Below are 13,352 nucleotides of genomic sequence, written 5' to 3'. Positions count from 1 at the left end.
GGTTAAATTTAAAAACAAAACAAAAAAAAACTAACAGTTTTCCAGAGCATGCAGGATTAATCACACATAATAATTATACAAAGTGTTAACACACTTATTATAAAACTATATACACACCATTAAACAAACAGTGGCAGAAACTTCCAGGAAGGAGGCAAATAAACATTAATTGGTAATGATAAAGGGGAAGAAAAAGATACCCAAAAATATAAATTCCAGTTTTCACTGGTGAGATATTTTGGTCTAAGGGATTCAAAGCTCTGGTTCTTCTGAGACTATGCTGGCCCCTCTTGTCAATGAATCATCTGCAGGGAAACACTTGGACCTGAAAATTCACTGCCAGCCTGGCACATACAACAGATTACTAAGCATCTTGTCTTTCATTTTGAATTTTATGCTTTTAAACACTTCTTGATGCCAAAAGGGTCAAGAAGAGGAATTCAAAGAAGAAATTTTTAATACCACAAAATAGATTCTGATGAACGGTCCATTTAAATAACATGCTTCTGTTTCCAAACATCATGTCTGCTGTATTAGAAAGAGATATGGATAAGAGATTTCTATGGTTAACCTATGTGCTGTGTTATGGGAAGCATTCTTCTTAAATTTGACTTGTCTAGATTAAAGCACTAAAACCAAACCAATGTGGCAAAGAAACTTAGTCTTTCATTAATGCTGTTTCTGTGTAATGACTCTCATGGTCACTTTATAGTTCATATTAACCCTGCTGTTCATGAAGTGATAGTTTGTGTATTCCCTTCATAGCCCCAGGTTTTCTTTGAGTGCTAATAAATTCATCACTCAGTTCCTCCCATCAAAAAATAAACATACTTATATATCATCATTATCTGTCTATTTAATCATGGCTTCTTGAATATTCTTAGGATGATGAATGGAAGTTTTCACTCTCTCTGTGGTTCATGGGCATTCTTAGTAGTAAGAGACGTATAGCTGGAAGGTGTAGTGATGTCTTATTAAGTATCTTTACTTGAGAGACAACCTATGTTCAAGTGTACACTAAAGAACTTCAGCTCCACCATTGTGTGATTTCTCCACCAAAACTCACAAACACATAGTTTGAAAGCTCCAATATTTTGAGAAATAAATCCAATTACATGCAGTAATCATGTCATCCTACAAAATACTCCACAGCATTTAAACTTTTAGAAAACAGTGGTAAGAGCTCTTATCTGGAAAATAAGAGCTTTAGGTTATAATCCCAGCTCTACTGCTAACTAGCTATATGGTTTGGGGCATACTGATTATCTACTCTAAATCTGTTTTTCCTTCTTATCAAATGATGAAGACATGCAGATAATGAATCTTAGTGATTCAAGTGAGATGCATGACGAAAGAAGATGTGGGCATTTTGTTTTTTGGTAAACTGCTGGGCACAAGTCCAGCTACAGGGCTTGCAAATTCTTTTCATTTTTCTTACTAAGAGTCTATTTAGCTGAATAACATACATTTGATTTGAATTTACCTTTGAGAGTCTTAGTTTGCAACTTGTGTTTTTAAGAAACTTGTTTAGCCCTTCTCAATGCAAACTCCTTTGACTCTACAAAAAGTGCTCTCCATTGGTATTCAAATTAATTTAGTACCACGAAACCAAAAGCAGACATGTGTTACACAAAAAATGTAAGAGAGATCAGAAAAGTTATTTGCTGTACAAACTTAATAGTAAGTAATATCATGAACAGGAACCAACAATATGGAATTTTCCCATTAGCAGCAATATAATAGGCCATTAAAAGCATGCCACCATATTGGTTGGTGAACTTTCTTATCCCTTGCACTTTTCCTTGCACTTTTCCTAATTTTACTCTTAATCTACTTTCTGGCCCTATAGTGGGGATCATTAAATGCATAAGAAGCTCAAATAGCTCTAATTTAGCTTCTTGTCAAATATTTACATGTCATGGGTAAAGTCTTGCAAAGGAGTTGTGATTAGTTGCCAAAGAATATCAAGATTCAGATGTGGTTGTTAGTATTTAAAGATTTTTCTGTTTATTTTTGCAAATACAGTGGATAAACACTGTCAGTTCAAAGTAAACTCCAGAGTATATATAATTTTCAAAGATAATAGTCCTCTAAAATTTTCATTGTTCAAAACACATGGCAGAGTGCTAGATTTTCAACCAGCTTTTAGGAGTTAACAGTGCCATGTGCGAAGAATCAAGCAACTGCCTTACCCTCTGGCCACTTTGAAACTAATTAGAAACTTCCATTACAGAGCTTAAAAGCTAATGGAGAAACACAAGTGAAAAAATAAACCTAAACAAAACAAATGCAATCACAGTTGTAAGGGAGACAATTTCTGAGTTTCATATTTAGAATAATCAGGAAAACACAACTTGAAATTTGAGAGAGGATAACAAAAGCACTGTATGGGGAACACAAGCTACTCTTCCGTAAGATGCTGTTTTGAGTGACATTCAGATTTTGATTGGAAGCAGCCATTTGACTTGGTCACTTGAGAACTATTTACTAACATTGTCCTCACTGCCTCATTCTCACTTATGTGATTAGGAAGCTAATTCCATCTAATGATGATTCCCAGTTGTGCGACAAATACTTCTTGTTCTGTAGGTTTGTTAATAATCGTCCTCTCTCCACCCCATGACAAAAGTCCACGGGTATGGAATCTGCATCCCTGAACTGTGTTTTTTATTAATAAAAGATAGCGACAGTAGTATTTACTCTATGGTTGCTACCTCATTCCTTCTCCCCACTTTATCCTTCAATTCTCTCCTCTACCTCTCTTTTATCCTCCTCTTCTATATGATCATTTAGACTCACTTCATTACATGGGGAGTTAAATATTTTTAAGGTTTTCACAAAATACACTAATAAGCACTGTCCCTTCTGTTAGTAAGCTACAATCTGAGGGGACCAAGAAACAGAAAAGGTATAAAGATATAAACACATTTATAAGAAATAAGAATAATAAAAATGGAATATTTGCTGGATTTGATGGATATTTAGGAAGCAGTTCTGTGTAATGCAGTAGATAGAATTCTGGAACACGAGTTAAAAGATCTGGGGTCTGGTCCTTCTCTACAAGTAATTAACTGTAGCACTTTGAAAAATTGATTTTTCTTACCCTAAAGGTGAAAACAAGCAAACAATGTAGAATGTGGTAAGTGTTATAAGAGAAATGCCAACTATTTGTTATGAGAACACATACAAGGTAAGGTTTATTCTTACTGCTGGGATTAAGAGAAATTCATGGACAAAATGTCAATTGAACTGAGCCTTGAAGTTTATGATGAATTTTAGCAACCAGAAAAGAGAGAGAAGAAAAGAGAGACATTTCAAACTGAGTTCACAAAATCAGCAAGAAAAATATAGGCTATTATGCAATAATTTGGAAAGATGTTGTTCAAAAAAGGCATAGAACTTGCTTCTCAAAATTTGTGGTATTTACTACAGATAATTTCCAGTGGCCTATCAAGTGATGCTAAACTTTATTGGAAATTTTTAAAAATCAGTGACTTGAATGTAACATCACAAATATGGAATTAAGTATGTTTTTTGCAGAAATTTCAGTAGTTTTTAATGATATCTATATTCTTACTGGTTGTAATGTTGAGCCATAATTGTGCTTCCAAACAACATTTAGTGAATAATGTTCACCTTCTTTTAACTGAATTTTTTTCAGGTCATCTTTATATTATTGTAATATTTGTTAACTTTTGCCTTTTGTTATTATTGTGTACTTTACATCACCAGTTAAGCAAAATGGATAAGTGATTCAATATGGTTAATTGAGACCTAACGGTGGGGAGGAAATAGTAAATAGAGGTAAGCAGATTATGCATAGGACACTAGGGTTAACAAACAATAGAAATCTGTATGATGCTTGGACAACTAATTCTTACAAGCATGATGAATTTCCCAAGAACCTGGAATGGAAAACTGAAGATGGGAAGTATGGTAATGTCTACAGAAAAAAATCAGATTTTTCTGCACCACCAGTCCACTAACCTCTAATACTCAGGGTTTTGTCTCTTATGAAACTTTGTGTGCTTTCCTGTAAGGAATATGGGCAGAAAGCATTCCTTGCTTTTATGTTTTGTTTTTGTGTTTTACAGAGCATAGTGACCTCTCATAAACTAGCAACAAAGTTAAAGTTAATGTATTTATTTTATTTTATTTAAGATTCAGGGGTACACATGCAGATGTGTTATATGGGTATATTGAATGATGCTGAGGTTTGGGGTACAGGTGGTCCCGTCACCCAGGCAGTGAGCATGGTATGGAATAGGTAGTTTTTAGCTAATTCCTCCCTCCTCTCCTCCCCCATCTAGTAGTCCCCAGTGTTCATTGCTTCCATCTTTATGTTTATTCATATTCAATGTTTAGCTCCCACTTGTAAGTGAGAACATGTGGTATTTGTTTCTGTGCTAATTTGCTTAGGATAATGGCCTCCAGCTGTGTGCATTTTGCTGCGAAGGACAGGGTTTTATTACTTTTATGGTTGTGTAGTATTCCGTGATGTATATATACCACATTTCCTTTATCCAGTAGACCACTGTTGGGCACCTAGGTTGATTCTATGTCTTTACTATTATGAACAACCCTGCAATGAACATATGAGTGCATGTGTCTTCTTTGGTAGAGTGATTTATTTTCCTTTGGATATGTATCCAGTAATGAGATTGCTGTGTCAAATGGAAGTTTGTATTAAGTTCTTTGAGAAATCTTCAAACTGCCTTCTACAGTGACTCAACTAATTTACATTCTGACCAACAGTGTTGAAGCACTCCCTTTTCTCTCTATATCCTCTATAGCATCTGTTGTTCTTTGTCTTTTTAATAATCACCATCTGTCTGGTATAAGATGGCATTTCATTGTGGTTTTGATTTGCATTTCTCTGATGATTAGTGATGTTGAGCAGTTTTTTCATATATTTGTTGGCCATTGGTACATCTTCTTTTGAGAAGTGTTTGTTCATGGCATTTGCCCGTTTTTAAATTAGATTGTTTTTTACTTGTTGATTGCTTTAAGTTCCTTGTAGATTTGGGATATTAGAACTTTATCAGATGCATAATTTATAAATATTTTCTCCAATTCTTTGGGCAAGGTGTGTACTCCATTTATGATTTCTTTTTTGTGCAAAAGCTCTTTAGTTCAATTAAGTCCCTATATTAGTCCCTTCTCACACTGCTATAAAGAATGGCCCAAGACTGGTTAATTCACAGGCCCAAGACTGGTTATTCACAGATGTGAGCCACCATGCCCAGTCACAATAACATTTTATATTTAACTTTTACCCTAAAAGTACCTAATATTAATTTTAGTATTTGAATTTTTGTCCATTCTATAGGCTCCTCTGTATGTTCAATCATAATCATCAGTTCTAGTTCTGTTGCTATCTGCATATCTTTTGTATTTTTTTTACCCAATTTCTTCACATTGGCTAGGCCCTCTGGTAAAATGTTGGATAAAAATAGTAAGACTAATCATCTTTTTTGTTCCTGAATTTAAAGTAGAAGCTTTCAGTTTTTTTATCATCAGCTATAGATTACTCATAAATTATCTTTTGTTTTTTTAACACAAGGTCTTGCTCTGTCTCCCAGGCTGGAGTGCAGCAGTGCTATCTTGGCTCACTGCAACCTCCATCTTCCAGGTTCAAGCCATTCTCCCACCTCAGCCTCCTGAGTAGCTTGGACTACACGTGCATGCCACCATGCCTGGAATTTTTTTGTGTGATTTTTAGTAGAGATAGGGCTTTGCTGTGTTGGCCAGGCTGGTCTGGAACTCCTGACCTCAGATGATCTGCTCTCCTCAGCCTCTCAAAGTGCTAAGATTACAGGCATGAGCCACCGTGCCCAGCCATAGTTATCTTTTTTTAGATTGAGAAACTTTTCTTGAATTCTTAGTTTGCTGCAAGTTGTTATTATGAATGTGTGCTGAATTTTGTGAAATTTCTTTTTTGTACATAATTATATGCTCTTTTTATGCTTTTAATCTGTTATATAGTAAAATAATTAAATGAGTTGTGAATGTTAAATCTACCTTGCATTCCTGACATAAGCCAACACATTTAAAAATTTACATTGTTGGTTACTGGATTTCCTTGCATATTTAAAAAAAAGTATTTGCTTCTCTTCTGTCACACAGTTAAGTTCTTGGAGTAAGGTGGATTCGTTTGATGCTTGATTTTGAGTTTTTAGGGCAAGCCCAGAGAAGTCTTCAGTCCAGGACTAATTTTGCCCCACTGACAAGGTGAAATTCTGATGATTCTGTTCGTTCCCTTTACAAATATTCTATTGTTCCAATTACAAATTGCTTTTTTCTGCTAGCTTGTGAGATCATTATCTATTTTCCAACTAGTGTCTTTCTACTCCCTTCTAGTGGTTCTTTCTGCATATACTATTCACATAACAGCTTAGATCAGTACTCAGACGAAGACATGAAATGACCTTTCTGTAGAATATGATGATTTGCGAGATTTGATAGCTTAGATTAGGACAAAGTAGCATAAGGTATCAGGCCGGAAAAAAAAAAAAAGACTTATATTTGGAAAGGTTATATATTTAATTCTATTTTATGCTAATTGTAAATATGTATTTAACTTCTGGGTATACTTTCCTGGTTAATATCGAAAGACCACAATACCATGTAATGACTAAGAATCAACTATTATTTGAAGTCATTATCAACAATGTATTGTCCTCCATCAGATATATAAACAAATATTTATTCCAACCTAATAATTTTTCAGATTTGATTTTAATGATTATACTAGAATATCTTGATATGATTATGCTAAAAATTACTGTTGTGTACATGAATAATTTTTCTCATTACATTTAAGAAAAATATTCTCTTTCCCAGAAGAAGATTTGAAATAATTCAGTAAGCTATAGGAATTTTCAATATATGCTAGCCAATTCTCATAATGCTAACTGACATTTATTGAGCTCTTACTCTGTGCAAAGGACTTGGCACATACTATTGTGTTGAGATGGAAAGACTCTTGGTGTTGATACAAACTATTTGTCAATTTCTTTTTGTCAATAAAAAAATTCACACACATTTTCTAAGCATTTGTTTACTTATCTACAAAGTGGGAGAAATGACATTCCAGACAATCTGACCAGATAAAACATGTAAAAACCCCTTTAAAACCTTATGGTACAATATTATCCTTAAGGATATCATTGCGATATGCATATTCCCTTTGACATTCAAAATATATTCAATGATATTTTTCATTATTTCATAACATATTATTAGTATATATTTCTTTATATGTTTGTGTATGTGTATGCACATACATATGTGTGTGTGTGTACACATAAAATATATATATATATTTGTTTGTGTATATTTTTTGGAGACAGTATCTTATTCTGTCACCAAGGCTAATGTGCAGTGGTACAATCAGAGCTTACTGCAGCCCTTAACTCCTGAGATCAAGCAATGTTCATAGCTCAGTCTCCTAAGTAGCTAGGAGTACAGGTGCATGCCACCACACCCAACTAATTAAAAAAGAAATTGTAGAAATACAGTCTTGCCATGTTGCCCAGGCCGATCTTGAACTCCTGGCCTCAAGTAGTCCTGCAGCCTCAGTATAATTTCTTAACATATACTTCCAACTGGTTTTTAAAAATAGAAACAATAGCCAGGCTTTTCTCGAAGACTGACTTTTATGTAAACTCCTCCTTTCATATATAGACATTCATGCACATTGTATTGCTCATAACTGTACCGGAATTCAATAAATATGAGGGTAGATCTCATTTTAATGTGATAACAGTCATAATTTGTCCATTTTGCACTTAGCAGTTTGCTCTTGTTCCAGTTTCCAAAATTCATATTTAAAAATATTGTTTAGCTCAATTAAATAGAATTTCCAGTTTTTCAAACATTTCTTGTGTGCCAGCAGTAGAATGACAGAGTGTCTTGCATTGCTCAAAAAATTACCTTAAATTCAAAGATCAACCCCCATGAGCTTAATTTTATCAAAGAAGAAATGTCTTGTCAAATACTGTCCCAACCAACATATTCAGTAGCTTTCAAAGTATGTTTGACATTGAGGACTGAAAAACAACATAGGAGTCAGAGAAACAAACATCGATGGCCTGTCAAATTTTCTGTAGACATGATGCTATTATCAAGGCACATCAGGATAAAATAAAATGACCTAGCTGACCACAGGCTTACAAATGTCCTGTGAAGGAAAGAAAAACGGTGAATCAAAAGGTAGCTTTGTTGCATGTCCCCCCAGGCCTTTTTATTGACAAGAATGACAATGGTCCCAAGATGCACCATTATCTATGACCAGCAAGCAGACATCAAATGCTCCTGAGCTGTATCTGTCAGAATAGAAAATTCTGCTCAAAACAGACAGGGCTTGTTACATTTTGTTCGGCTAAGGTTTGTCAAAAGCCAGGGTCACTTGTATTGCTCTGCCCTGAAGGGGAATTGTAAAAGGAGAGAAGTACATGATTTCTCAATGTTTCTTCTGCAAGGAGACTTTGAGTCTGGTTGACCAAATGTTTTGAAAGTCAAGTCATGACTCAAAGGAAGTAGAAAGCAAAGTTAATAGTCTGTCATTTATCTACTTAGAAATGAGGTTCACATGCTAAAAGTTTAGAGTTTTAGTAGATTCCTATAATTAGGAAAAATTTTTTGCTATGTGTGATTTGTTTTTACAAATTAAAAAAGGAAAATACTATGGCTATTGAAATTGGAGAGAACAAGTTACTGTGTTCTGGCCAAGTATTATGTGCTATGGCATTATGGAGTTTATTACAGTCTGAAATATTTACACTGGTAGGATATTTCTCTAATTTGCTTCTTTTTGACTAAAGAGAGATTTTATACACAAATGTCCAGCCTCTGACAATTAAGTAAACTCACTAACTTGTGGAAACATCTGTTAACCACTCTACGAGAAAATGCAATTTGAGAGTATTTCTGTAATTGATTCATTTAAAAAAACACACAATTTTTTTTCTCCTTTAATAAATTTGAGGGTAAAAATGAAGCCATCACAAAGACAGCATTTGTGAACAAAGAGATTATTTTTCCCTTCTTTCCTTCCCTTATCTTTTACCCCCTCCACTCCTGTCCCCTCTGCTCTTCTCTTTACTGTTGTACTTCTCAATTTGTAGCTTAGCATTCTTTCCTATGCCCAGAGAAAAATCCAATTCTGATCAAACTTGTTATAAGGTGTCTTGCAAAAAACGTTATCACATTTGGTAATCCTACACTTTTGTAATTTAAAAACTTAGAGTTTGCAAACTCATGGTCATGATTGCTTTGTTTGTCCCACACGATCTTTTTCCAAAGTCTATTTTACTTACCATCTTTAAAAAACAAGAGAGTTCAGAAAATAATTTTAAACTCCAGATTTCTAGGAAAAAAAAAGAGGGAGGAGGCTAATTTGGCAGTGCATAGTTTGAATTTCTACTTAACAATATTCTTCCACAGCACAGGGGCTAAGTGTTATAGCTCTTTTAGAATTTGTTTAGCAGGCTTTCTGGTTTTTACTGGAAAGCCCCTTAAAAAACAACAAACAAACAATCAAACAAGGAAAAACCACAGAGGCTGTTGAACCTTTTAGTCAGAACATATAATCTCCAATGTATCATAGTTTCCATAAGGTTTACTTCTCTTACTCATCCCTAGGGGTTTGAATTGTGAGTTCTGCTTAAATTCAATTAATGGATTAAACTGATCAACTATTTTTCTTATCAATATAACTGTATAATTCTAGCTAATAACTTACTGTTCAGACTATAATTACTCAATTGTTTCATGAGTGGGAATTCCATCTCCATCATTAAGCTGTGAGCTTTGCCAGGAGCTAGAGCATATTTTAGACATTGTTTACTATTCACACTCCTGCAGTAGTGCCTGGTACAGTGTGATGTTCAATGAGTGCTTGTGCAGAAAGAAAAGAAGGTAGGAAGGAAAAAGAAAGAAAGGTAACATTTTGAATTAAAAAACGAATCTTTCATTGTTTCCATTTCCAATAGTACCAATCGTGCTGTGGACACTTAAATAAGAATCTTCGCTCAACTGGCCAAACGGAAAAAAAACATGGGCTTTAGAATTATGTATCACCTTGCCAACATTACAGTGAAGCTCACATGAGATCCTGTAAGTATTTGTCCACTTAATACTAGAAAAGCTTCAGGATAATGATTGGTAACACATGTTTTTCTTGATGGTACTTTATTTCCAATAACGTGCCAGGTCATCCCTCAGACTTAACCATTTCTCAAATGTACTGCAGAAAATACTATCCCACCCTAATCTTAAGGAAGGAAAATGTTTCTGTGGTGAGATAAAAATTCCTCATGACTTAGTATATCTTTTAATTACTGATGACTTTTAAAATTTCTATACCCAATATTTCATTCCTCTCTATTTCTAGAAAAAAAAAGTACCAGATTTAGAGTCAGCAACCCTTCAGTTCAAGTCCTAAATCTGCCATTTATTTGCAGTACAGTCATATAGTCAACAATCACTTAACCCTGATATACCTCATTATTTCTATCAGTAAAATGGAGTCAAAAACACTTCCATCACTTACACCACAAGATTGTAAAAGCTCAATCATAAGTTCCATGCAAAAATGTAAACAAGTTTTTTAAAAATCTATAGATATTACTTAAATAAGAAACATAAAATTTGAGAGCCAGCTCCTGCCTTTATAATAAACTATACAATTCAATCTTTTCTGTCTCACCCAACTTGACAATGACAATTGATTTAACCAGCCAATTAATCTGATTACCAATTTGACTGAATTAAGTAATTAATTCCGTAACAGAGTCAAACAATTGATCAGTTCGTGTTAGCAGAGAAATTCAAAGTATTACAAATGGTGGTTAAGGATAAACTACAGTAATTTTCTTGTTAATTTATTTCTAATTGAGACTTCTTGTGCTCAAGTAAAATTGTACTGTGTCCCTGATAAAGTACAAAAGTTCCTCTGGTTACACAGAAATTCTAATCACACAATAGCAATGTTGTCCAATAGTCTCAGTAATGATTTCTCTCACTTTACCCTGACACACCTTTGAAATTTCTATTCAATTCTCTTGAGCAAAATTAGATAACTGACTCTATGAAACTTTTAAAGACCTTTCCAGTGGAACACTCTTTTCACATTACTCGATTCATTATTACAGTCTTTTATTGATTACACCCTAATTATCTATTTATGTGGTCATCTATGATAAAATTGTGAGCACATTAAACACAGACTGTGTTGTCTTCATGTTGGAACAAAAAATCTAGCATAGCATCTGAATTTTTCCTGGATTCAGTAAACATTTGTTTAAAAAGGAATGTAAGAGTTATTGTACTACTAATCAACAGACAAAATCAATTTCTGAACAAAGAGAGGAAATAGAATACGTGAAGGAGGATGATGTGTTGGGGCTTTAATTGAGTTCTCTTCCCTTCTCCCCATTCAATGTCCTCTTAGAGTGTCTTAGAGTGTCCTGCTTAGAGAGTATTTAGACAGTACATTTCCCTTCTGCCTACCTTAGAGATAGTTAATTTTTTAATGTATTTTCCTCAGAAATGCTTGAAACTAGAAGAGGCTGAGAGCTAGGATTTAGATGATGTGAATATAGACTGCTGGAATAGAGGCTATAGCAAAGCTGGGAATCGCACCAACAAATGGTTGCACACTATTGAAACTGGCCCAATTGTCTCATACAAATAATATTTATGGTTTTCTGAATAGACAGATAAATTGACCTTCCCTTGTTTTAAAACTTGAGACTTTCATTTGTCTCATCTGACTTCCTCAGGAAACTGCCCTCAGTGAAGAAACTAAAGCTCATCAGATTACTGTGTCCAGAAAGTGAGACACCAGCCCCCCCCACCCATCATGACTGCTTCGTTACCACTCCCTAATTCCTGTTTTTCCACCTTTCCTGCTATATAAACCCCACCATTTTAGTTGGGTGGAAGATGGATTTCCTACTTTATCTCCTGTTATCTTTGGCTGCAGCACCAGATTAAAGCCTTCTTCCCTGACAGTACTCCTTGTCTCAGTGATTGGCATTCATGCCACAAGCAGCAGGACCTATACTGAACCCCTGGAGTTTTGGTGACATTATGATTACCAGGATAAGAGACAGCAGCTACTAATGAAACATAAATCAGTGTGGCTGAAGATGTCATGCAAAGAAATGGTCCTTTGCTCAATCCAGGTGAAAGGTAAGCTTCTAGAAGCTTAACTGCCCAAAGGGAGAATGGAGGAAGGAGAGAGAAAGAATATTTGATTGGTTGAGTTTAAAAATCTCAATAAACTAAATTTAATAGTAGGAGTAATTTCATAAACTTGAATTAAAAGTTGAAAATTTTCAGCTTCTCATTGAAATGAGAACGTCAAGAAAACCTTCACCTACATATATATAAAGTTATATCTCTTTTTATACCCAGGCCTGTGTGTTACTAAGACTACACTATTTAAATTGACGACTATACTTTGTGTATAGTTTGGACTTGAAAGGAATTTGATGAGGTTTTGAGAATAATAGCAATAGATATTTGGTAGAAAATAACAATAGTTTTCACTAACTTGGACAATCTAGCCTACATTATTCTCTTAAAAATTGATTAATAGTTTGTGCTGTTTTATCACTCATGATTAAAAAGTTATAATGTTATAATAATTACTGATAATATGGCGTGTTTTTGTTTGGGGTATTTTTGAGGAAACAAATTCTTTGCTTTTGGTTTATTTAAAAATTCACATATATCTCAAGTCTACGCTTAGATTGGGTAACTTGCAAACGGTGTGCCTTGAGCAAGTTGGTCAACAGGTCTGAGCTACCTTGCTTCTTTAGTTTGTGTGTTGGGGATAAATACATTTGTCCTAGTTTTCTGAATCATTGAAAGGCTCAAAAGTATTAATATATGGAAAAGTGCATTGAAAACAAAAAAGCTCTATAGGTTATTGTTTTATCAATATGTTGTACTAATATTTCTAAACATTTTCAAAGATACCTTTTATTTTTCATTACAATCAAGTACTTCTTAATCATTTATTAACTACAATCACTGGACTATGTAAATGGGTCTGCTCCCTTGTGACATCTAATTAGATATTCATGATTTGCAAGATGCTTTACTGTTCAATGTATACAACTGAAAGAAAAGATTATCTAAAATATAGGCTCACTTAATTTGTATACAATTTCAAAGTACATCATAAGCAAACTTGCCTTGAGAACTATTTTAAGGGTAAATATAATTTTAATTTCCACTGCTCCTTATTCTTAAAACAACAAAAAAATACTAGATATTCAGGATTGGGGAACCTCCTGAATGGAAAATTGACTTTCTAAATCCTAGAAAGTTAAAATAAG

General features: G+C 34.2%; 1 non-coding gene across 1 annotated transcript; it reads left to right on the top strand.

Moving 5' to 3' along the window:
- Window positions 1–9,457: 9,457 nt before the first annotated feature.
- On the top strand, window positions 9,458–9,519 carry LOC116463063 (U7 small nuclear RNA). The gene has a single exon (XR_004246536.1). It is a non-coding gene; the product is annotated as a U7 small nuclear RNA (small nuclear RNA).
- The last annotated feature ends 3,833 nt before the right edge of the window (window positions 9,520–13,352 follow it).

Source organism: Hylobates moloch, unplaced genomic scaffold, assembly GCF_009828535.3.
Source record: "Hylobates moloch isolate HMO894 unplaced genomic scaffold, HMol_V3 SCAFFOLD_24, whole genome shotgun sequence".
NCBI lineage: Eukaryota > Metazoa > Chordata > Mammalia > Primates > Hylobatidae > Hylobates > Hylobates moloch.
The sequence above is the reverse complement of the archived record's forward strand: the minus strand, read 5'-3'. Positions and strand labels throughout refer to the sequence as shown.